This window comes from Physella acuta, unplaced genomic scaffold (genome assembly GCF_028476545.2).
Source record: "Physella acuta isolate Inbredline_101_S28 unplaced genomic scaffold, ASM2847654v3 ptg000903l, whole genome shotgun sequence".
Classification (NCBI taxonomy): domain Eukaryota; kingdom Metazoa; phylum Mollusca; class Gastropoda; family Physidae; genus Physella; species Physella acuta.
Window position 1 is genome coordinate 184,118 of NW_026732420.1, and position 26,818 is coordinate 210,935.

Here is a 26,818-nt window from a genome sequence, read left to right on the forward strand (position 1 = left end):
TGAGATAAAACTGAGCTTGTGGAGGGTTATATTAAATAACGCATCGTTCTATGGTTTGTGGGCTATTTTTAGATTCAATCATTCTACCCTCCGACTGCACTTATCTTTTTGTCACACACTTCTACTTATGCTACCCACCTACCCCACTGCTCGCCCCTCCAATCCACTCCTCTTGATCACTCCCACTCCCACCACCCCACCCCCACCTCCCCACCCCCATTTCCACACCCCCATCTCCCCACTCCCATCTCGTGTATGGCGTTGAAATATCACTCTCTGTTAATATTGCTATTTCAGTTACAACGCCTGCTTCCACCCCCCCCCCTACACTCCCATCTCCCCACTCCAATTTCCCAACTCCCATCTCCCCACTTCCCTTCTCCCCACTCCCATCTCCCCACTCCCATCTCCCCACTCCCATCTCCCCACTCCCTTCTCCCCACTCCCTTCTCCCCACTCCCATCTCCCCACTCCCATCTCCCCACTCCCATCTCCCCACTCCCTTCTCCCCACTCCCATCTCCCCACTCCCTTCTCCCCACTCCCATCTCCCCACTCCCATCTCCCCACTCCCATCTCCCCACTCCCATCTCCCCACTCCCTTCTCCCCACTCCCATCTCCCCACTCCCATCTCCCCACTCCCATCTCCCCACTCCCATCTCCCCACTCCCTTCTCCCTACTCCGACTTCCCCACTCCCACTTCCCCACTCCCTTCTCCCCACTCCCATCTCCCCACTCCCTTCTCCCCACTCCCATCTTCCCACTCCCATTTTTCCACTCCCACCTCCCCCCCTCCCACCTCCCCACTCTATCTCCCCACCCCCACCTCCCCACTCCCATCTCCCCCACTCCCATCTCCCCACTCCCATCGTCTATTCCCCATCCATACCACTCCAATTATTCGTAGTTCTATACGCGAAGGTGCTGTTTTTAACAAGTATCGATTTTGGGGATCGAACATTTTCAACCTAATGACTTACAATTTGTCTAATCTGTTTTTCCTTTATATCAATTGGAGTTTTATTATAGAAATGTCAACATTAAGAGTTAGAACTATAATTGCGTCAATATATGCTAAAATGTAGGCAGGGTGCAGATGTGCTAAAATGTAGGCAAGGTGCAGATGTGCTAAATGTAAGCAAGGTGAAGATGTGCTAAAATGTAGGTATTGATTTCGTTAAAGCGAGAATATGGTGACATGTAGGTTTATTGGAAAAGCGTGTATATATATATATATTTTATTTATTTATTTATTTATTTATTTATTTATTTATTTATTTATTTATTTATTTATTTATTTATTATTTATTTATTTATTTATTTATTTATTTATTTATTTATTTATTTATTTACTTATTTATTTACTTATTTACTTATTTATTTATTTATGTATTTATTCATTTACTTAGTTATATTGCATCTGCTTTACATTGAAGGCTTGTTCTTGCCATTGACCGAACAGTAGGTCTTTCTTCTCATAGTTACATTGCGCTAAATTGTAAACTATTTTTTTCTCATAATGCTCTGGCGCTAATCTGTCGACGAATCGTTGTCAGAGTTACTTGGAACTCAATTCTCAGCGTCTTATCGTCATAGTTACCTGTTGCTTTATAACCGTGTGTGGCTCCCCCCCCCCCCCCCCACGCCATAACTTAACCACCTGCCTGTCTAAGCATGCCCTGATAAAGTGAAGTACTGGACCCGTCACCGACTTCAAATGATAATTTATGAAGTGTCTAGAACCAGTTGTGTGTATTGAGCTTAGGCTTCATCCATCATGCCGGTCATTAAGTTAATTAACTTAATCAACAACGCCGGCTGGAGAGTGCTTTGATTTACGGCGCTAATTCGATGATTTATAATTCCCGACCGGCTACATTATTCGCGAATCGGGTTAATTTTGTTTGAAAAAAATAATACCAGTGTCACTTTAAAAATAGCAACAAATATTTTAATCGTTTTATTATGTGGTCGAGTGTTAGAGCTTTGTCTGCTAGTTCGGACCCCGGGTTCGAGACTGTAGGTCGGTTATGAGTTCACCCAGCTCTGATGGGTACCTGACTCAAGTTAGGGAAACGAAGGCGGCTGAGCATAGCGCTGAACACACTATCCATATGTATGATGAGGTCATTGAAACACAACTCTACTTCATCTACATGAAGTATCAGGGAAAAGACCCCAGAAAGGTGCTGAATATGTAATAGAACAGTAAGAATAAAAAGTATTTAAAATATTATCGAGTTATCCTTGCCCCTGTTCATTGCTCTATACTCGCCCTTGTTTTGTCTATTTTCATGGCTTGAGTTTTTCGAAATCCGTAAATCAACTGTCTGCTCCTTTAAAAAAAAAAAAAAAAACGCGCTGCGCTTGATTTTCTATAGTCATTAAATTGTGACAAATTATGGTGGCTGCGATAGTAAGGGGTTATTGTCCTTGATTGAAATGACCTCCTTTGTCATTTAATGCCACATGTCACATTACGTGTAATGCCATATGTCACGAGATTGTAATAGTATTCCTTCTACCATTAAAGTATATCTCATTATTTACAATTCTAAATTACTTTGTGTCTGTAATGAGAGTTTTTACTAAAAAAAAGATAATTTCCTAGGGAAAAACGTTTCTTATAGAACTAAACGAAAACATCAAATATACAATGCATAAGCAAGTAAAACCGATAATCGAAACACGATATTATCACTTTATATCTAACTCTAACTTTATGGAAGATATTAAATATGGCTTAAAATGGGTACCTGTCGAAACTAAATAGAAAAAAATCCCCCCCCCCCCCCCCCCCATAGATGAAACCCAATTGCGATAAAAATAATGAACTCTTTTTGTTTGTAAAAGTTAAATCACGTTTTTTATATCAAACAAAAATGTGTTTACGCCTGTCTTTTTTTTTCCCTTCTTATGTGGCAGCATTAAACGTTTGTATGGCATGGCAGACTTACTCGTGGTAAATGTGTCTTTAAACGGCTTGCAGTGGTAGGGGAGGGGGTGGGGGACGGGTGGGGGTGGGGGTGCTCGAAATTGATTGGATTAAGAACGTTAGTTTTTACGTGATGTACAACTCAGCTTGCTGTGTATATCTAGGCTAAACTGTGACACCTAGGCTAAACTAGTCCAACTAGGCTCAACTCGGACGTGGGCTAAACTCAGAAAACCAGGTTTAAACTTACAACTAGGCTAAAACAGAGTTTCTTCCATGCATCTTTTCGGGGCACCGCCCCTCCCCCCGAACGAAATGGAATCTAGATAGAAAATATATACTTTTGACAGTGTGTTCCCCCCCCCCCCCCCCCCCCCGAAAATTTCAAGTGCACCCCCGGAGAAAAAAGTCTGGAAGAAACACTGGGCTAAAAGGACACCTAGGCTAAATTCGGACAACTAGGCTAAGTACGGAAAACTAAGCTAAATTCGGACAACTAGGCTAAATTCGGACAACTAGGCTAAACTCGGACAAGGCTAAACTCGGACAAAGCTAAACACGGATTTAGGCTAAACACGGACAACTAGGCCCACCGAGGTACCCTCGCCCGTAGTTTGTGAAGATAGTTTAGATCCCAGGTGGTGTTGTTTGATAGACGTGTCACAATATGTTGATGTATGGCATGTTCAAGTGTTGAATCTGTCGTCAGAGTGTGAAAAGGTTTTGTTTGTGTCCCGAGGCCTCAGAAGGTGTATGTGTCATCTGCACATGTCGTTTTGTTTAGTGTTGTCAGATAAGGATCAGTGCTGTTTAATGTCTGATGGTTGTATACAGATTTTAGGGGGTGGGGGACGACAACACCACGTCTTGTAGAGCACGAAAGCCATGTTTAGTATGTAAAGGTAGATTTACAACAGGTTTTTGTTTAACATGTTTTTGGTTTGGTCACTATAGTTCTCTGTGGGGGGTGGTTTTGATAGCTAAATTGTGTAACACATTTTATGAGCACCAAAGCTTTTGCTGAAACGTATAAGAATAAAGCAAGGTTTTTTTTTTAAATTAGAAAATTTAAACGTTAGTCTTTTGAAATGTTTTTTATACTTGTTCTATTTCTAGTATGTTAAGAACAGCTGTTTATAGCTTACTAGTACATTTTGTTTGCCTATATAGAATTAAAAAAACGCTATTGTTTACATAAAATATCTTTTTAAGATTTAAGTAGTTTCGAAATTTAAACACAACCAGTTATAGACATGTTTTTTTCTCCTGGGTGGGGTGGGGGGGGGGGGGTGTCTGAAAACTTCCAGTGAGCTGGGGTCAGACATAATTAAAAAATGTATATATTTTCTTACTAATTTCTTTTAAATTTCGTTTGGAGAGTGGGGGGGGGTGCCCCTGAGAGAGACGGGTGAAAGAAACACCGAAGACACCACCCACAGTACCAGATATTAGCAGTAGCAGGGAGGGTGGGGCCGTCTGTGGTGTGTGCACGAGTGCTTCAAGGTTAAGGACGAAATTTGATCCGGGTAGCCTGGCTTATGTGTCATGGCCGAACAATCGTGGGGGAGGGGGGCGGGAGGTGGTGTGGGGGGATCGATCCAGCACTGAAGTCACCTCTAGCCGAATACCGACAAAAGGAGGTAGATTTTATAAATTGAAAATGTCTTGTCGCCGGGGTTGAGATGAGGGGAGGAAAAGGTTTTTCGTCCTTGACTGCTTTAAAAAATGACCTTTGACCTTGTGGTGGGGGGGGGGGGGCAGCAGGAAGCGTCGAGCGACCCCTAGCGACAGGCGTGACACAGCTAATGCGGCGGTGGATGACATTCTGGGTTCCATATTCGGCCATGTCATACTCATTACATGTCAGGGAAATGTCAGGTGAGCTTTGCACATTTTAAGGCAACACCCAGCCGGCGGGGGGGGGGGGGGGGTCAACCTATTCTGGGTTGTCTGGTTGTAAGGGGGGTTATGTTAATCAAGGGCGGAGACAATTAAAATTTGCTGACTTTTAATTTTAATGAGTGTTGGAGGATCCTGGTCTTTATAAAGAAACTAGGTCATAGGTGACACACATACATCACGGTGTTTAGGAATAATACATGATGACGCGTACCATTTGTAGAGTGGGGGGGGGGGGGGGGTGGAGGTGTGTGATGGTGTGCTTTGTTGAGAGGAAACGAATTGGGGTGGAGATGGGTGGGTGGCATGATTTATAACATAATGAAGTTTGATTTTTTTTTTAATTACCGAAAATATGTTAGAATTTTGTTTATTTGGCTGGATTTGTGAAATCTATGCAATCAACATTGAGATTGGTGAAATCTATGCAATCAACAATGAGATTGGTGAAATCTATGCAATCCACGATGGAACGTTATTTGTTGACCCTTAGAGGAAGTTTGAAATTATTTCTGTGTGAAGTTTTGGTCCTTGAGGTGGGGGGGGGGGGGGGGCTACATTGCTCTGCCTTTATACTGTTTCTGCAGTTTATTTCTAGGTTCTTGAACCTACACTAATGACGAAGTATAATGTGGCATGATGTGAATGTTAATGTAAATAATACGTATTTACAAGCTTTTATTTAACTCACGGTCTCTGTCGTCAGTCTGTCGTCAGTCTAGATCGAAACGCCTCAGCGAAATTACAGGTACTTCTAACTGACAAGTACGGTTCATTGTTGGTACGTGGGTCAAGATATAAAAGCTTGCTATTAAAACGTTTTTTATAAAAAAAAAATTATATTCTGAAGCGATGCATATTTTTATCATTTTAAAACTGTGATGTTGTTTTTATTACTCAATTACTACATAATATTTTTTAGAACTTCCTTGATGTATTTTTATGATAACGTTGTATAATGGCTACTTATCTCAGTGCTATCTTTAACTCATACCTGAGGTTATATCCAAAGGAAGTATTGTTGTACTGATATTTAGCTCTATGATATTGTACGTTCATTCAAAGGTGAACATAGTGAACAATGTCATAGGCTCAGACTTTGTTCAGCGTTTTGATAGTTGACATCAGAATCTTTTCTCACCTCTCCAAAATTACATCAACACTTTTTACTTCATCACCACAGCATCGCAATTTACATCACCCAAAGCAACACATTTTACATCACCGCACATCACCATACATGATAACACTTTACATCACCACACATTACATCTTAAACCACCCACAACACCACCGCTAAAATCACCAGGAAGTAATGAATAAAAAAACAAAGTCTAAATGCGTGTTCATAAGGATAAGAAACGCCATTTAATATTGCTATACATTCGTTCATTAAAGCGCGTTCATAACAATGCGGTCAAGCATTTCTAGAATACGCTTTAAAACTGTATGAATGTTTCGAAAAAATGACTCCAAAGTTCTAAATAAAGGAAGGAGACCTTAGTCCCTCCTTGCAAACGAATACTCGTCGGTTCAAGCAGATAAAATGTGTTGGTTCGTTGATTTGCTTGCTTGGTTAAACGCGGTGTTCAAGGATTTTTTTAACACCGAAATACGTGTGTTATATAAGTGCTAAAATTAGATATGTTGTGTTGTTTATTGCGATAAGTTTATTACTGGCGATGAATATAAAATCGTATGGTTGAAATCCCCCTTCTCTCTCTCTCCCCTATCCCACCCCTCCAAAACCCATCCTCCTCACCCCTCCTCACCCCCACCCACCGTCCTCAATTTTTGGCCTACTGGAGGTGAAAGTTCGCCGATTGACGTCTTTCCACTTTTATCGTCTGCAACTTCACATATAAAAAAAAATTCGCATGCATAGCTCAGCAGAATTATAAAAAAAAAAAAATGCTCCTCCATCCGTTGACGTCATCAAGTTCTTTTCTTATCTGGCTCGAGTCAGTCAAGCGAGGCGAATCACATTTTGACCATGACGAGAGTCGTGTACACTCGTCTGTGCGGTTGTTCCCCTTCTGATCACTGGGAGGGGGGGGGGGGGGGATAGGTGTTATTTATTTTAAACTTTTTTGTTTGTCCTACCTTTAAAACAGGTGTATGTTGCTTCGAATCTTCCGACCTTGACCCGATTGAAAGTTGCCAGGTATCGGGTTAAGTTTAAAAAATGCCAGATAGGTCTATAGGGTTAGTTTTAAAAGTTGCCAGATAGGTCTATAGGGTTAATTTTAAAAGTTGCCAGATAGGTCTATAGGGTTAATTTTAAAAGTTGTCAGATAGGTCCATAGGATTAAGTTTAAATGTTGTCAGATAGGTCTATAGGGTTAAGTTTAAATGTTGCCAAATAGGTCTATAGGGTTAATTTTAAAAGTTGCCAAATAGGTCTATAAGGTTAAATTTAAAAGTTGCCAGAAATAGGGTAAAGTTAAATAAGTCAAAACATAACTACGGCATTTTGCTGCCTCATATATACGCTGTATTATACCCCCATTATATTGTATAAATAATTGCCCTAGCTAAGCGTATAGTTTTGTTTAAGTTGTAGATCTACATCAAACCAATACCAGAAAACATAATATTGCCCTCATTGAGGGTGCATAAGCGTGAGGGGAGGGGAGTCAACTATATATTTTTTCGTCCCCCTTTCCCCATAAACTTCCTCATACGCAACTATACTACATTTAACCTTGAATTTTATTTAACACAATCTATCCCCTCCCCCTTCCCACCCCATCCATCAACAAATAGCTACACAACCGTGTACACTCAGTATCCACTGAAACAATCTCCACCAAAAGTCTGTGTCTGCTACCACGAGCGTGCATCCACCAAGTGCGTCAGAGGGTAATTCTCTGCCGACAGAATTACAATACAGACAAATGGCGGCAAGTACACCGGAAGTGCGAGCGGCGGAAATATGCGCGGGGTGGCTGTGACGCAAGTTCGACACGGAAGATTAATCATCTTTACAAGCCTCGCTTTACCCTCGACCATCCGATGCACTTGGTCTACTAACTGTTGCTGAAGAGATTTGTAAGATTGGCACAAAGAATGTTTTTTTTTCTTTTCTTTACTGACTGATCTAGGTACTGAAAGGTTTTTAAAAATTGTCGAAAAGCAAAAATAACAAATTATAATAGGGCTAGTAAGTAGGTCACCAACGAGCTCTACGGCTCAATAAAGCCTGCATGAGCCATAGAACTGGTTGGTGACCTACTTACCAGCCCTATTGGGAAGGTTGTCTCTGTCTAGTAGTCTTTGAGTATTGTCTGTTTTTATGTTTGTCGTTCTGTCAGTTAGTCGGTGAAATTGTCTTATTGTCCATCTATCTGTAAAATGAGGGTTTTTGTCCGTTAATTTCTCGGTAAAAGTTTTCTATCGGTAAAATTGTCTTTTTGTCCGTCCATTTATCGGTAAAATTGTCTTTTTGTCCGTCCATTTATCGGTAAAATTGTCTTTTTGTCCGTAAATCTATCGGTAAACTATATTTTTGCCCGTTTTTCTATCGATAAAATTGTTTATTGTCCGTACATCTATCGATAAAATTATTATTCTGTCCGTACATCTGTCGTTAAAATTGTTTTTTGTCCGTACATCTATCGGTAAAAGTGTCTTTTTGTCTATTAATCTATCGGTAAAACTGTCTTTTTGTCCGCTTAGCTATCGATAAAATTGTTTTTTGTCCGTCCGTCTACACAGGATGGGTAGTAAATTGCTCTGCGTGTTGGCCAATCAGTTTTGATGAGTTTTCATCACCCGCTCCATGCATGCGCAGCGTTGTCCTCACCAGGAAAATATCCGACAGTCTATCACGTGTTGGGGGAGTAGGTTCTGTTCATATGTTCCTGTTGTGTGAGCAAATACCTACCCGCACATTCCCTGTATGAGTTTTTTCATGTACGGTCAGTTTTTTGTATGGTCAGTTTTTTCACGTGTGGTCAGTTGTTTACATGTGTGGTCAGTGTTTTCACGTGTGGTCAGTTTTTTTCATGTGTGGTCAGTGTTTTCATGTGTGGTCAGTTTTTTCATGTGTGGTCAGTGTTTTCACGTGTGGTCAGTTGTTTACATGTGTGGTCAGTGTTTTCACGTGTGGTCAGTTGTTTACATGTGTGGTCAGTGTTTTTACGTGTGGTCAGTTTTTTCATGTGTGGTCAGTGTTTTCACGTGTGGTCAGTTGTTTACATGTGTGGTCAGTGTTTTCACGTGTGGTCAGTTGTTTACATGTGTGGTCAGTGTTTTCACGTGTGGTCAGTTGTTTACATGTGTGGTCAGTTTTTTTTGTGTAGTCAGTTTTTTCATGTGTGGTCAGTGTTTTCATGTGTGGTCAGATTTTTCATGTGTGGTCAGTTGTTTCACGTGTGGTCAGTTTTTTCATGTGTGGTCAGTGTTTTCACGTGTGGTCAGTTGTTTACATGTGTGGTCAGTGTTTTCATGTGTGGTCAGTTTTTTTTGTGTAGTCAGTTTTTTTTCATATGTGGTCAGTGTTTTCACGTGTGGTCAGTTGTTTACATGTGTGGTCATTGTTTTCACGTGTGGTCAGTTGTTTACATGTGTGGTCAGTTTTTTTCATATGTGGTCAGAATCCGAGGACCTTGAGTGTTTGTTTTTAACATATGTTTATGCAGTACGTAAATGCGTGTGTTACCTTGTGTGTATGTGTGTTGTGGGACGCCTGTGCTGATGCGCGTGTTACTTAGTGTGTTTGTGTGTCGGCTAGTGAGTGCACGTGTACGTCACATCCGGTCACGTGATTTCTAGAGCACACGGAAGTTAGGAACCAAACGATGCCGGTCAGTGTGATCTACCAATCGATACTGTAAAATCAATACCTTTTTGACTTCAAAGACATTGACATTTTTTAATTTATTGACCAGATTTTTGAGCAACCGTTAGGTACGGCTCTATCGTTGTGGGGAAGGGGGGGGGGCTTTTAAAAAGTTTGTTTTCAGCATTCGGGGCATTTTTTATACCATTGTCTGATAATAGAATCTTTTTTTTTTAAAAAAAGGGTGTTAGGTTACTGGTAGTTAACTAAAATACACACATGGCTTCCTTAATGTCAATGCTAACCCCATCCCTAACCCTAACCCTAGTCCTACATATGCCGACTCGTGGGAGATTTCCCCAAATAATAGAATACTTGGGGCCAATTGAAGGACGTGACGTCATATCCGCACAGCCAATCATAATTCAGCCCTGAGACACTTCCGTTTCTGGCGTGCATTGTTCATTTTTATCGTGGTTATTATCTCAGTGGAGGATTCATTCACTCTCTCTCTCTTTCTCTCTCTCTCTGTCTCTCTCTCTTTCTCTCTTTCTCTCTGTCTCCCTCTCTCTCTCTCTCTCTCTCTCTGTCTCTCTCTGTCTCTCTCTCTGTCTCTCTCCCTCTCTCGCTTTCCATTTCTTCCTCTCAATACACTCATTCACACACACACACACACACACACACACACACACACACACACACTCACCTAACTCTCCCACGCACTACTCACCCACTCACGCATGTATTCACCCACTCCCTCCTTCGTTCACCCACGAGCACTTGTCATCGCTCTCGCATACACTTAGTGTATTGTAGCTCACTGAGACAGCACAGTTGTTTTTTATTTTACCTTGCCCGACTTTAAAGGTGGTACCATCATCTTAAAACTGACAGTGATGGTATAATCTTATGTAATGCGACATAATGAATAGTGATATGATTTTTTTTTTTGACTGAACCGGGTGTCTTGATCATAAATTCATTACGTAGTTACGTAGTTTTGTGACCATTCGAATATTCGTGTCGATTGAACAGTTGAAATCATAACTACATTGTGTTGTAATACACCTATCTACCAAACACTTGTAAAAATGACTACATTTTATTGAAACACTCCCATTGAACACTTGTAATAGTGACTACATTGTATTCTAATACTCCTATTGAATACTCATTTCCATACGCTAGAAGAATGTTTAGACTGAAGTGCCTCTACAAGAAAAGGTTCATGTTTTTCATGTTTAGTAGATATCTCGTCACTGGGCCAGTCCATTTTTTTTTTTGGTGTCGCTGGGCCAGTCCATTTTTTGTGTCGCTGGGCCAGTCCATTTTTTACTAACTGGGCCAGTCCATTTTTTACTAGCTGGGCCAGTCCATTTTCTACCACCTGGGGCCAGTCCATTTTTTACTAACTGGGCCAGCCCATTTTTTACTAGCTGGGCCAGTCCATTTTTTACTAGCTGGGTCAGTCCATTTTTTTTCTAACTGGGCCATTTCATTTTTGGTGTCGCTAGCCCAGTCCATTTTTTACCAACTGGGGCCAGTCCATTTTTCGAGTCCCTGGGCTAGCACTCTTTAGGAGTCAGTGACTAATGATTCTTAGGTAAACTTCGATCTCTGTCAATGTTTACTAAAGGGAGAGAAATGTGACGGACGTCTCCTCTTTTCCGCCTTGTTATTGTAATGCCCTTGTTATGCCTTTGTTACAATGATGTTACTGTAATACCCTTGTTGTTATGCCTTCGTTGCAATATCGTTACTGTAATACCCTTGCCGTTATGCCTTCGTTACAATAATAAACTATAATACCATTTTCATTGTGCCCTTGTTACAATACGATTGTTGAAATGCCGAGACCTTAATTTCAGTGCTGACGCGATTGACTCGTTGCTGACTCGGGTGACTCGATGCTGACTCGCGTGCCTTTTCGCTGACTCGAGTGTCTTGTAGCTGACTCCGGAGTCTTGTATCAGACATCTAGCAGGTCTTGTTCAGTCTCGTCTGGTTTTTCTGTCGTCTGCTCCTAGCTCGATCCCGCCTTGCCGGTTAGAATTTCGGTTTCTGGTTTTAGTCTGTTGGAAGCAACAGAATAATGGTAAAAGTGGTGTTGTTGCTTGTATTGTTGGCTAATGTGTCCGAGGAATACTAATGTCAAGTTTCGTATTCTGAAATAGTCCAAATGTCAAGTCTCGCATTCTGAAAATTTTTAAATGTCAAATTTGACCTTACTGAAATGCAGTGGCGTAGCGAGGTCGGGTGTCACCCGGTGCGGCACTTAATGGTGTCACCCCCCCCCCAGAGGCGTTGCGACCCTTCCCGGGGACAAACTTTCAAGTTTTCGATTTGCATCCCCCCCCCCCCTTTCAAGTTTTTGATTTGCACCCCCCCTCAAGTTTTTCTCTATATATTTTGCTATTTTTTGCCTTGGTGTCACCCCCCTAAATGGTGTCAGCCGGTGCGGTCCGCACCCCCCGCCCCCCCCCCCCACCTCGCTACGCCCCTGCTGAAATGTACAATTACAACGTTTTACATTTCCTAAAAATGTGGATGTCTAGTTTAATATTCCTGAAATGGTGCAAATGTCAAGTTTGGCATCATCTATGATACAAATGTCAGATTGATCCCATTTGGTTTTAATGTCAAGTCTCATGTTTCTCAATTTGTCAAGTCTCTAGCTTGTCAATTTAAATTTGTCAAATATCATGTTTATTAAGTTTAATTTGTCAAGTTTCAAGTTTATTTGTTAAAATTGTCAAATCTCATGTTTGTCAAGTTAAATTTGTCAAGTCTCAAGTTTATCAAGTCAGATCTCATATCTGTCAAGTTAAATGTGTCAAGTTTCTGAAAGTTATTAATGCCAGTGCCACCCCCTCTCAGAAATATAAACTCCTGACACCCAATTTCTCATGAATTCAATATCAGAATAGTTCAGGTGTATGCGTCAAAAGAAATTGACAAGATCTCAAATTTAGATAGGCGAATGAGAAACTCCACAAACATGCAAATTTCTCGCATATCAGGTTACAAAAATAGAGCGCAGGATTAAGTTTATGCAATATACACTTCTCATGGGAAGGCATGGCTTGCGTTAGAGAGCTAGGCTGCTAACCTGAATGTCTCGAGTTCGAATCCGAATTCAAGTGAGGAAAATCAAAAGCGGCTAAGAATGAGTGCTGACTTCACTATCCTTTCATATGTCGAGGTCTTTGATATAGATGAAACATACTTCATCTGTCCATGTGTCTGTTGTACGAAGAGAAAAGATGATGATTATATACACCTCATTTTATACAAAATTAAGTTTATGGAGTATTCACTACTCATTTTATACACCATTAAATGTATGATGTATACACTTCTTATTGTATACAACATTAAGTTTCTTATGTACCCACTTCTCAGTTTGTACAACATTAAGTTTCTAATGTACCCACTTCTCAGTTTGTACAACATTAAGTTTCTAATGTACCCACTTCTCAGTTTGTACAACATTAAGTTTCTAATGTACCCACTTCTCAGTTTGTACAACATTAAGTTTCTATTGTACCCACTACTCACTTTATACAACATTACGTTTATATATATCCTACACATTTCTCGCTCTAATGTGCCTGTACAAACATCTCTAAATTTCAATTTGTTCTCAGAATCTCATCTCAATCTTAACTCCTCCTCTATGTTGATTTGTAGTTGACCACACACATACACACACTCACACACACACACATACATACACAAGTTGAGTCTTTGAGAATCACTGACCTAGAAAATCTGGCCCTCGCCACGTGAGCTCACCAAACGATTTCCTGACGACCATTTTAATGGACTGGGGCTTACCAACGTCACAGGAAGAAATCGGCGCCATCTTGTTTTGGTCTAGGGGATGCTCGACCCAAAAATTCAATCCGGTGTTGGTGGGGGGGGGGGGGGGGGGGGGGGTCTGTGAGGGTGGGTTTTTTATCTGTGATGGTAGGTTTTTCGCCCTGTATTGGTGAGTTTTTGTCTGTGTTAGTGGGTTTTTTCTCTGATGGTGGGTTTTTGTCTGTGTCGGTGTAGATTTTTTGTATTGGTGGGTTGTTCTGTATCGATAGGTTGTTGTTTTTTCTGTCTGTTCCTTAAATGACGTCAGCCGGGTGATCCGAGGTATACGGAGTGGTTGCGTCATGTCCTATGTAATACGGGCTCATGACGTCATTCCCCGTGCAATACTGATGCCGTGACGTCTCGTTGGTGATCCGTGTAATAGGGAGTCGAAGCGTCATGTTCCATGTAATACGGGCTCGTGTCGTGGCTGCAATACTGACGCCATGACGTCACAGTCCACGTGACGTAAACAGACTCGTGACCCAGTACTCTATAGAGTACTAGTTTGGTTCAATACTGGCTCATGACGTCATGCCACATGTAATGGTTACGTGACACTGGCACGAGACTCTATCACGTGACTCTATATCATGAAGAATACTAACTACATGTTGTACTCACCATTTGACGTGACTTTCACTGCAAATTGACTTAGGGCGTCATATAATGTGCGACGCCATTGACATGTAGGCGTCAAACACTGACTCATGGTCAAGCATTTCTGACTCTTGTCATCATATTCCATGCATATTACATGAACTACTGACGTCATACAAAAACATTTTTTTTTTAATTTTAAAGAATTTTTTTTCAAAATATAAATATAGTGTGTATTAGAAGAGTATTTGCATTTTGATAACTCAAAAAATATGGTTCCACATTTAATTTTTTTACGTTGTTTAATCTCGTATCTTTTATTTTATGTGTTGGGTTCTATCTGTCGATCTTTTTACTGCGTGACTACAGTCACATTAAAAAGTGTGAAGTTATTTATTCCCGGAATAAAACGTGTTAAATAACTAGTTAAATCCACCTTAAACCTGTCACACGAGGGGTTCTTTATTTTTGTGGCCGAAAAAAAAAATGTGAGTCGTTTTTAAGTTTTTAGCATGAACATAAGGTATATAAAACATGTCAGTTTTCTTGCAGGATTTAAGGGCCTTTTTTATCGTGGTTAGACATTTTGTTGTTCAGGGGAAATAACTCAGCAGGTTCACACTTTTTTTAAAATGACATTTTGTGATTTAAAAAATAAAATTTTAGGAGAAAGGGTTGTAAAAACTGTTATCGATTTTGTGGCTGATCTGGAGTGTCTGATCACAAGGATCTTGATCTTTGGGTGTTAAAATTGTCGTTTGGGGAATTACGTTCGCGGTATACATGATAAAGTATGAGTTTTTTTTTCTTCTTTGTTGTTTTACTATAGAAGACGCAAGGGAAAGTACTCGACATAAGAAGGGAGATAACCAGCATATTGAGATTTATGTGTTTCGTCACGGAGTAGTTTAAAAACCTGGACCGGAGAAAAAGTGGGTTGAACAAAACATTGACCTAGAAGAGAACTGCAGAAATGTCGAGGGGGGGGGGGGGGGGGGGAGTGGATGTGAGGGGGGTTGAGGGTTGAAATGGGGTGGGGGTGGGGGTAATCTTGGTTAAACAATGGCCCGGCAGTAGAGACCTAACCTGACACCTAATTCAGCTAAACTTTTAAAGAAAGATAATTAATTATGAAAAAAAAACTGCACGTCTAGACATGGAAAAGTCACATTAAATGAATGTGGTATATTTTATCAAGTCGCCCCCCCCCCCACACACACACAACCCTCCCCCCCACCACTGACCTACCCGCACCGTGGACAACCACATTGATACATGACGTGGACAACCACATTGATACATGAGTTTATTAAAAATCATAACATGTTCTCCATCCCTTCCCCTCTCAGTTCTATAAGGTGTTGCAATTTTTTTTTCACAGACCGTAGATCATGTTTAATCAGTCTGGATGGGGAGTTAATTCCCGTCTCGGTAACTAGGCGAACGTGAAGGCATCCCAGGATTCCGTGCGGTCTGAATATTATTTCCGCGTGCACATGGTAACGTGACCGCTGCGCCATTACGTGTTGGTCCCGTTGTTAATTACGGTAAACATTTTTAAAATTGTAATTTTTTTTAATGTTGAGAGACCCCATGTAGGTGGGGGGGGGGGGGGGATGTTGGGGCGGGACGGGGCGAATGATGATAATGTGTGCTCTTGAAATATGGGTGATATTTTCTTTTATCACGCATATGCAAATAAAAAGAGGGGGGGGGGGTGCATGGGGTAGCCCACCCCCCCCCCCCCCCTTGCAGCTCACCTATTTATAAAGGACAGATAATTTTTAACATGTTTTATGTATTAAAGTATAAAGACCATACATATGAATATATTCGATATTTCTTGAGAAACTTTTACAACATGCTGTTTATCATTTATTTTAGAGATTACCGTATGTGATTCCACGTGTTTTATATTTAGCCTATATGTTTGTGCGCGTTCGTGCGTTGGTGAGTCTTCTAAGGTCATCTCCAATAAATGCACCGTTGCTCATTTAAATTAGGTGGGAAAGTGCAATGTACTTAGAAACCTCTATTTAAGAGCTTGTTTAGTTTAGAATGCCCCATTCATACCTAAAATCACAAGTAATAAAATCAGCCTACTTTTTTGTCTTTAAAATATACCATGGTTTTCTTTTATATGTGTACATTCTAATGAGCCGAGGTGGGAAAACGTCAATATTTTTTCATTTCTGAACTAAAACATTCTGTTTTGTAAACATGCGCACAAAACGTGGATGTTTGCAAACAGAGAAGTTTATTTATGAAATAAATTCTTCTTCAACATCATTTAAGTCCCTCAATCTATCAAACATCATCATCATCAATATAATCATCAATATCATTATTATCATCATTATCGTCATTATTATCATCATTATGATCATCATTATTATCATCATTATGATCATCATTATGATCATCATTATCATCATCATTATGATCATCATTATGATCATCATTATTATCATCATTATTATCATCATCATTATCATCATCATTATTATCATTATCATCATCATCATTATCATCATTATCATCATATTTTCCTGTTTGTGCCCAAGTTACATGGGGTAGATGAAGGAGAGATCGTCTGTTTCAATTACCTCGTGATACAAGGGGATAATGTGGTCAGCACTATACCCAGTCACCTTTGTTCCCTAACATGGGTTAGGTAGCCATCAGACCTGGGTGGACTCAGAGACGTTCTACGGATTCGAACTCGACACTTTCGGGTTACCAGTATAGCTCTCTAACCGCTAGGCCACGCCTCTCCATGAAAGAAGCATCGATCCTGGAAACACTAGAACATGCAGTAACACTAGTCAACAAAAGAAAACCATTGCCTCATGGAAAAATGGAAATATTTTACCTGGAAACATTGAGTGACAAGTAAACAAGCCTGAAAGATTCCTTCATACAAGTACTGTACATAGGAACACTACACCATTCAGGGACGGCAAGTACACAAAAAAAACATTCCCTCATACAAGTACTATATCTAAACACTAAACCATTCCCTCATACAAGTACTATACTAACTAAACACTAAACCATTCCCTCATACAAGTACTGTACCTAAACACTAAACCATTCCCTCATACAAGTACTATATCTAAACACTAAACCATTCCCTCATACAAGTACTATACTAACTAAACACTAAACCATTCCCTCATACAACTACTGTACCTAAACACTACACCATTCCCTCATACAAGTACTGTACCTAAACACTAAACCATTCCCTCATACAAGTACTGTACCTAAACACTAAACCATTCCCTCATACAAGTACTATACCTAAACACTAAACCATTCCCTCATACAAGTACTGTACCTAAACACTAAACCATTCCCTCATACAAGTACTATACCTAAGCACTAAACCATTCCCTCATACAAGTACTGTACCTAAACACTAAACCATTCCCTCATACAAGTACTGTACCTAAACACTAAACCATTCCCTCATACAAGTACTGTACCTAAACATTAAACCATTCCCTCATACAAGTACTGTACCTAAACACTCAACCATTCCCTCATACAAGTACTGTACCTAAACACTAAACCATTCCCTCATACACGTACTGTACCTAAACACTAAACCATTCCCTCATACACATACTGTACCTAAACATTAAACCGTACTGTACCTAAGAACACTACACAGAACACTACACCATTCAGGGACAAACACACACCAAACTAAACCATTCCCTCAAAACATTTTTTATCCCTCCTGTTTCCCTAGGGATAGTCGACCAATCCTTCTCCTAACACCCCGATACTTGAAGCCTTTATTTCATGCTGTGTCATTTCAACACCCCAGTGCCGTTTCTGATTGATCTTTTCCAATGTTAAATGTTCCATACTTTATCTCAGTTAAAGTATTTTATATCTGTTGGTGTGAATAATAAAACACTAGTCCCATGATGGGGGGGGGGGGGGGGTATTCTGACATGTACTAAATTATGTCTAGAATAATATAATAAGATACGGTTTTTAAATCTCTCAGGTGGATCCGTGAATCCCGAGGGGGTGGGGGAGGAGGGGTTACGCGTGATAATGAAAATAAGTTGCTTTAGAATTGGAAGATGGGTTGGGGTGGGGGGAGGGAATCTGTGGAAGTGTCGGCGTGGTCGAAGGTAGAGCGGGCGATTGCTAACAGCACAGTCAGGGGTTCGGTACTAGCTTCAGCCCGAAATGGTACTTGACTTTAAGGTATGATAGAATATATCTTACTTCCAAACTCTACCAGCTAAAATATCCTGTAGTGTGTCTGTATGGTACACTCAAGCCTCGTGAAATCTCCATCTTTTCTTGTAAAATCTCGTCCCGACTGTCTCATGCAATCTTGCCCTGTTTTCTAAAATCTCGTAGTGTCTCACGAAATCCCGCGCTTTTTCTTGTAAAATCTTGTCCAGTTTCATGAAATCTCGCCCTGTCTCATGAAATTTCATCCTGTCCTGTAAAATCTCGTCCTGTCTTATGAAATATCATTTTTGCCTCGTGAAATCTCGTCCTGTCTCGTAATATCTTGTCCTGTGTTTAAAACCTCGTCCGGTCTTGCAAAATCTCGTCTCACGAAATCTCGTTCTGTTCCATGAAATCTGGTCCTGTCTTTAGAAATCTCTTTGTCTCATGAAATCTCGTCTTGTCTTTAAAATCTGGTCCTGTCTTCGAAAATCTCGTCCTGTCTTGTAAAATCTCGTCCTGTCTCATGAAATCTCGTCCTGTCTTTAAAATCTCGTTGCGCCAGTAAAGAATGAGAAAGAAACCAACTAAGAAATTGCCACAGTGGACCAGCAAGGGAGACAACTCCGCGGCTCATATTGTGTTAGAGAAAATCAATGCCGCGTCGAGTTGCTTTTCTAATGCAGGGATCTCAATGGACGAGCTGGGGTAATCTTATCTAGGGGTCGCGAGGGGTCTGGGGTGTGTGCGGTGGTGGTGAGGCTTTTGGGGGTGAGGGTATGGTGTGGGAATTAGTGTAAGAGTAAGTATATATATATATATATATATATATATATATATATATATATATATATATATATATATATATATATATGTGTGTGTGTGGTGGGTGGATTAGTGTGTGGTGGGAGGTCTCTGTTTGTAGTTGGGGGGGGGGGGGGTGATTGGTGTGTATGGCGGAGAGAGTCTGAGTGTATGGTTTGTGAGGGGGGGGGGGGTGAGTGTGTTCTTGTGGGTACGTACAAGGGGAATCACAAATAACATCCTTCATACAGCAGACATAGAAAACTTCATGAAAGATGTTTTCAAGCATTGGGTCTTTAGTCAACTTTGTGACCTCTGACCCCACAAGGGTGCTGGAGGGATAGGGTCGGAGACACTTGGGTATTCGCGTCAGTTTTCTTTAATGTGTTTTTTTTTTTTTTTTTTTTTATGTGTTGATTTACATGAAGATACGAACTTGCTAGATAAGTCAACAAAGAAAATAAAAAAAATCATCTCAAAATTAATTTTTTTCTTTTTGAAAGAAAGCTTGGTTTATAAAATTATTATTTTTAAAATTTGAGTATTAAAGGTTTTAATATTTCTTCAACATTTGTTTTTACTTTTCTTTTAAAACTTTTTGATATTTAAATACTTTTATTAATTAAGGAAAAAAATATATCTTATAAGTCTGCTTGCTTACAGATCACAAAAAAACAATTTTGATTAATGTTTTTAATAATTTTGACGTAAGAGTTAAATCCCTTTAGCAAACAAAAGATTTGCCAACCAAAGCCTTGCTCAGACCCACTTCGCAGATTCGTTGCCGGATAACATTCGATTACATGATATCGCTCGTCCAAATACCTGATATTGTCTGCCCGATTACGCTGTATTTTGTTCGTCCGATTACATGTTTATCTGAAAACAATTTCCGTCGTAAAAAAATATGTTGCAGGCAATTTGGGTTTAATTAAGATTTTATACTGATTGGTGTTTGGTTTCTGTGAACTGTGGAGGCATTAAATAAAAGAACGCCCCCGATGGCCTTGGTGTAACAGGTCTGTGAGCAATAAACAGGTTCGGTATGGGAAAATATGGCCACTTTTTGTTGGTTGCTCTTTTTGGAGAAATCTGGTCAGTTGTACAGGATTCTGGCCAACGTTTCTTGGAAAAATTCTGGCCATTTGTTCTTGGATAAATCTGGCCAGTTGTACGGGATTTTGGCCAACGTTTCTTGGAAAAAAATTATGGCCATTTGTTCTTCGAGAAATCTGACCATTGCTGTTGAAGAATCGTTGCAATTTTTCTTTGAAAATTAAAACATAATGATATTAAAAAGTTTCGAACAATATGTATACGTATAGTTGTGAACATCTTTTACCATATTCAATACTTCAATTACTGTAGCGCGAATTCTATTTCTTAACTAAATAACGATCTTGACAATATAGTATATGGCATAAAAGGAAATAATGTGGGTTTTTTTTTTTAATTTGTACTCAGAAACTAGCTTTCTGTTTTCAATTTCACCTTTCTTTACTTTCTATATAACTTGTTTTTTTTTTCTTAATTATCATGATTACTAATTTTAATTAGAAGCATGCATACTGGGAGTGCTAAAATGTAAGGTAGATCATCTTACCTGTATGGCCTCACGTAGGTGTTACTACAGCCGTGAGTCAACAGGTAATGTGTGGATTTACGTCATAGCATACGTGAATACTATTTCTATACCTGGAAAGGTAATCAAGTTTTTTTTTATTGTGATGGTACTGACGTATTTCTGTGGAGGTTTTTTATGCAGGTATTTTATTTTAATGTTTGCCTGAAAGTTATATTAGGTTTACAATTCTGGGTTACTTCCCTTCGATTTGCGCGTTAAAATGCTAGTTTTATTTTTACAAACTTGTCTGTAGTGTTTTTAAACTTTGTATTGGAATAGACTTCTCTATGTCTAAACAAAGGACTGTGAAGAAAATCTCTATACTCTAATTTGTCTTAAATAATGATAAATGCAATGTATAAAGGCAAGTAATTTGTGTGAGGCTGTACATACAGATGCATGCGCTTGTTTTACGCTTACAATGGTAAAGCCTGTATTAGGTATGTAACATCAGGGGCGATAACTTGTTTTGGATTGGTAATACCAAGGGCAAGACATTTTTAAAGACCATTTATGCCCGGAGAAATGTTATGTGATATCTTGAACCCCAAAAGATAAGCAAAAAAAAAACACTGGCTTAGAAGTAAAGATTGTCTTATATCTCAGTGTCTTTAAGTAGATGGGGTAGAGAGTAAACTAGGGGGAGAGAATAATCTAGGGGAGAGAATAATCCAAGGAAGAAAATAATCTAGGGGGAGGGGGGAATTTAATCCGCGGAATGGGGTAATCTATGGGGGAAAATAATCCACGGGAGAGAATAATCTAATGGAGGAAAATAATCTAGGGGAGAGAATGATTTATAGGTTGCTAATAAAGTAGAGAGACATATCTAGATAAGAAAATAAAGGGGAGAGAATAATTTTACAGAGAAAATAATCTAGGGGAGAGAATATCTAGGAAAAAGAATAATCTAAGGGAGAGAATACAATAATTAAGGGCAGTGAATAATCTAAGGGAGAAAAATCAAGGGGAGGGAATAACAACGAAGAAAATAAAATGATCTAAGCTAGAGAATAATATAAGGGAAAAAACATACGCGGGGGAAAAAAACAATGTAAGGGAGATAATTTATTCCCAGTATCGTCTGCTGACAGTCTAGTATCGACAAGCTTCTTGTATCGCCCCCATCACGTGGTTTCATCTGACCAATCTGACGCAATCTTCGGTAACACTTGTCTCTGTCGAGTTTGTCAGGTGGCGGATCGGGTTTTTGTTAATTGCCGGGAGAGATCGGGTTGTCTTTAGAGGCGAGGAGAGATCGGGTTGTCTCAGGAGAGATCGGGTTGTCTTAGGAGAGATCGGGTTGTCTCAGGAGAGATCGGGGTTGTCTCAGGAGAGATCGGGTTGTCTTTAGTGGCCAGGAGAGATCGGGGTTGTCTTTAGTGGCTGGGAGAGATCGGGTTGTCTCAGGAGAGATCGGGTTGTCTTAGGAGAGATCGGGTTGTCTCAGGAGAGATCGGGTTGTCTCAGGAGAGATCGGGGTTGTCTCAGGAGAGATCGGGTTGTCTTTAGTGGCCAGGAGAGATCGGGGTTGTCTTTAGTGGCTAGGAGAGATCGGGTTGTCTCAGGAGAGATCGGGTTGTCTCAGGAGAGATCGGGTTGTCTTAGGAGAGATCGGGTTGTCTCAGGAGAGATCGGGGTTGTCTCAGGAGAGATCGGGTTGTCTTTAGTGGCCAGGAGAGATCGGGGTTGTCTTTAGTGGCCGGGAGAGATCGGGTTGTCTCAGGAGAGATCGGGTTGTCTTAGGAGAGATCGGGTTGTCTCAGGAGAGATCGGGTTGTCTCAGGAGAGATCGGGGTTGTCTCAGGAGAGATCGGGTTGTCTTTAGTGGCCAGGAGAGATCGGGGTTGTCTTTAGTGGCCGGGAGAGATCGGGTTGTCTCAGGAGAAATCGGGTTGTCCTCACGGATCAGGAGAAAGAGGGTTGCAAACACATCGGGCTTCAACAAGTGTCTACACTTTGGGCCCCAATGAGAGGGTAAACATAGGACCTAAATAGGTGGGTAATTATTGGGGCCCAAATAGTGGGTACCAATTGGGCACCCTTGAGTAAGTAGGCCTACGCATAAGGGTCCCTTATATGTAAATATAAAGAAAAACACAGTCAAGAAATAAACGGGTCAGCTTGTTATGTTTTTAAAACTTCGCTAAAATCGCAGGTCAACATTGAATCAAGGCCCTTGTAGATTACACACCTAAATATTTACTTTTTTTTTTTGCTAAAAAATAGTTTCATCTATTTCATTTGAATTTGGTTCTTTTGATTTCTAATGTGTTGCGGGCGTATGAAGTTCGTGGACCTATTTTTAAATAGATACACAACGCGGAAGAATACATGAGAAAAAAATGTTCAAAACTTAACTACACATATATCATTTATAGATCAGATGTTAAAGCCAAAGAGATCATTAAAGATTATATCCCAACGTCACAGATCATTAAATATCAGTCTTAATGACCCTTAGATCACTTGTGCTTAAAGTACCTCCAACTTCAGTCGTACAGCATTCGATTATTATTGAGGTGATTAAGAGTTACTTAACCGTACAACTATGTCAAGGTTTAAGTAATACTTGCATATTTGTTTTACATTAAAGTCAACAGTTGAATAAAGATTGTATTTTTTTAACATATAAAATAGATATTAATTTTTTTTTAAAAATAAGTTACGCATTTGTCAACTTCCGTTTTACCCGTTCGCTTCCGGTACGTGAGCAATTATGAAATAACTGCGTTCATCTATCAGAGAGAAAAAAATTTAAACTGCTGTCCGGTTTTCAAAGTGAAACGGTTTTAAATGAAGATAGAGGAGGGCTCATGGTCTCAGCTAGATACCTTGGCCTTAGTTGAATGTGTTTTTGATTAGAAATCGTTGCTGGGTTTAATCGTGGTGAAGTTTTGCTAGAGGGGTTCTTAAATTGGGAATTGGGGGGGCTGGGGGGTCAAAAATGGGGTGGGGCGGTCTCTATCTAGCATATAAGTACACACATTAACTTCCAGTTTTCCACTCCACTGCTTCTACGAATTCTTAAGGTCTCTGCTATTTTTGTCACCCCCCCCCCCCTCCCCTTCCAACCCCATTCTATTTGAAACACTAACGCTGATAACAAAAATAAAAACACATCCCTAATTTAAATACAAATGGTTGTGATATGTAATGTGTTGTTGACACTTTCGCAATTCCTTGCCATCCTTCTCGGTCTTCTGCTGCACTTAATGATCCTACCAGGACCAGTCCTTGATGTCCTATGTCATATCATACAGAATTCTTATTTTGTTGGATTTATCTCGGGGTGTGTTTTCATCATCATACCTGCTGGGGTATGGGCCTCAACCAAAGATCTCCACAGTCCTCAGTCCTGTTGGGGTATTGACGGCCAACCAAAGATCTCCAGAGTCCTCTGTCCTGTTGGAATATGGGCCGCCAACCAAAGATCTCCAGAGTCCTTTGTCCTTTTGGAATATGGGCCGCCAACCAAAGATCTCCAGAGTCCTCTGTCCTGTTGGAATATGGGCCGCCAACCAAAGATCTCCAGAGTCCTCTGTCCTGTTGGGGTATGGGCCACCAACCAAAGATCTCCAGAGTCCTCTGTCCTGTTGGAATATGGGCCGCCAACCAAAGATCTCCAGAGTCCTCTGTCCTGTTGGAATATGGGCCGCCAACCAAAGATCTCCAGAGTCCTCTGTCCTGTTGGAATATGGGCCGCCAACCAAAGATCTCCAGAGTCCTCTGTCCTGTGCCATCTTCTCAACCTGACACCAGGTGTAGCCCATCTTTGTGGTTTCAGAATCAAGGTGTTTCTTAGTCGACCTCTTTTGCGCTTTTCTTGTGGCTTCTACCTCAATGCCTGCCTACTGTTGATGTTGGTTGGTGGTCTGCACAGTGTGTGTCCTTCCAAACGTTATCTCTTCCTGATTTTCCGTCAGCTGTAAGTTGCCCTGTCGTTTCCCATAGGTGAAAGTTGATGATGATATCGGACTAACGGATCGTGAGTATTTGTCTGAGACAGACTGTCATAAAAAGTCAGGACTTTATCAATGTATGTTTTGGGGTATTCTTTTTAAAGGTTTTTCAGCGCATTCTGTCGTTGTTGTTGTTTTAAGCATTATGTTGTTGTTTGAAGCATTATGTTGTTGTTTGAAGCATTATGTTGTTGTTTGAAGCATTATGTTGTTGTTTGAATCATTATGTTGTTGTTTGAAGCATTATGTTGTTGTTTGAATCATTATGTTGTTGTTTGAAGCATTATGTTGTTGTTTGAAGCATTATGTTGTTGTTTGAAGCATTATGTTGTTGTTTGAAGCATTATGTTGTTGTTTGAAGCATTATGTTGTTGTTTGAAGCATTATGTTGTTGTTTGAAGCATTATGTTGTTGTTTGAAGCATTATGTTGTTGTTTGAAGCATTATGTTGTTGTTTGAAGCATTTTTGTGTGTGTCCTATCTCGCGTGTGAGCTAAAATCTAAAAATAGACCGCCGGTTTAATGTGAGTGAGAGAAAACGACCTGAAGTGTCCATTACAGGCTCACCACCGACTCAGCTTAAATCGAGCCCTAGACTTAACGCTGCAGCTCTAGACCTCTGATAAAACTGGTAAGCAAGGCTATTCAGCCACTAAGGAGGGAAAGAGGGGGAGGGGGGTGGGGGGGGGGCTAATGTTATTTTATGCGGTAGATAAATATAAATCAAAATGAAAAAAAGATCGCATTTTCGTCTCATCTGATACGCAAGTTTGAATCAACTAAACAGATATGGCCCACAAGTTTAAATCTGAATCTTGACTTGAACATTTCATACCGTTACATCTACTCAGATGTTTGATGGGGTTTTTTTTATATACATGAGATGGACATGTCTGTTTCTCATTTGAGTCACTCACCACAACTTTTCTACATTCTCCCCTACGCTTGTAGGTCATCTGTCTTTATTATAAGACACCTGTCTTTATTTTATGTCTAATGTACATGTCTCTATTTTTGTAAGACACCTGTCTTCATTTTGCGTCTAATGTACTTGTCTTTTGTAAGACACATGTCAACATTTTATGTCTAATGTAAGTTTCCCTTTCAAACCTTACGGTCTATGGGGCAAGTGAAGTAGAGTTCACTTGTTTCTGTGACCTCGGCAAATGAAGAGATAGTGTGGTCAGCACTATGCCCAGCCGCCTTTACTTTCCTAACGTGAGTTAGGTACCCATCAGAGTTGGGTGGACTCAGGGACGGTTTACTGACTTGAACCCAGATTCAAACTCGAGACATACGGGTTAGCTAGACCACTCCGCCCCACATGTCTAATGTACCTGTCTCTATTTTTGTAAGACACCTGTCTCTTGTTTGTGAGACACATAGTTTCCCTATATCCACACAGACTGTCTAAAGTGTCTCATCACGACACGGGCTGGTAGTTTTGAGACCGAAATATTTGAAAGATATCGATCTCTGTCAAAAAATCGATATCAAAGCTTTGGTAGAATATCATCTTACATCTAGCATTGATCAATGGGTATCAGGTGCTAGTGCGTCTCACCTCAAATACAAGATATCTGGTTACAGGTCTAATGTAAGGTCATCTATAGGTTTGATGTGAGGTCATCTGTAGGTTTTAATATAAGGTTCATCTGTAGATTTGATGTGAGGTCATCTGTTGGTTTGATGTCAGGTTATCTGTAGGTTTTATGTAAGGTCATTTGTAGGTTTAAATGTGACTAAATCTGTAGGTTTAAATGTAAGGTCATTTGTAGGTTTAAATGTAAGGTCATCTGTAGGTTTAAATCTAAGGTCATATGTAGGTTTAAATGTAAGGTCATATGTAGGTTTAAATGTAAGGTCATATGTAGGTTTAAATGTAAGGTCATATGTAGGTTTAAATGTAAGGTCATCTATGGTTTAACTGGTGGGGTGGGGATGGGTGGGAGGTAAATAAACATCCAACTGTTGGGGAAAAACTGGGAAACTTGGACTAACTGGGTAATGGCAGAACAGACGTTAAAGCCGCCTATGTAGACTAACTGGCTGCTAGCTAATATAGACTAGCTAACCGCTAGCTAATATAGACTAGCTAACCGCTAGCTAATGTAGACTAGCTAACCGCTAGCTAATGTAGACTAGCTGG

The 26,818-nt window shown here is 40.2% G+C and overlaps 1 protein-coding gene across 1 annotated transcript in view; it reads left to right on the top strand.

The window, feature by feature from the left end:
- Positions 1–26,818, top strand: part of LOC131953057 (high affinity cGMP-specific 3',5'-cyclic phosphodiesterase 9A) — a 167,052-nt gene that overhangs the window by 59,350 nt on the left and 80,884 nt on the right. The gene's annotated exons all lie outside the window — the stretch shown is intronic.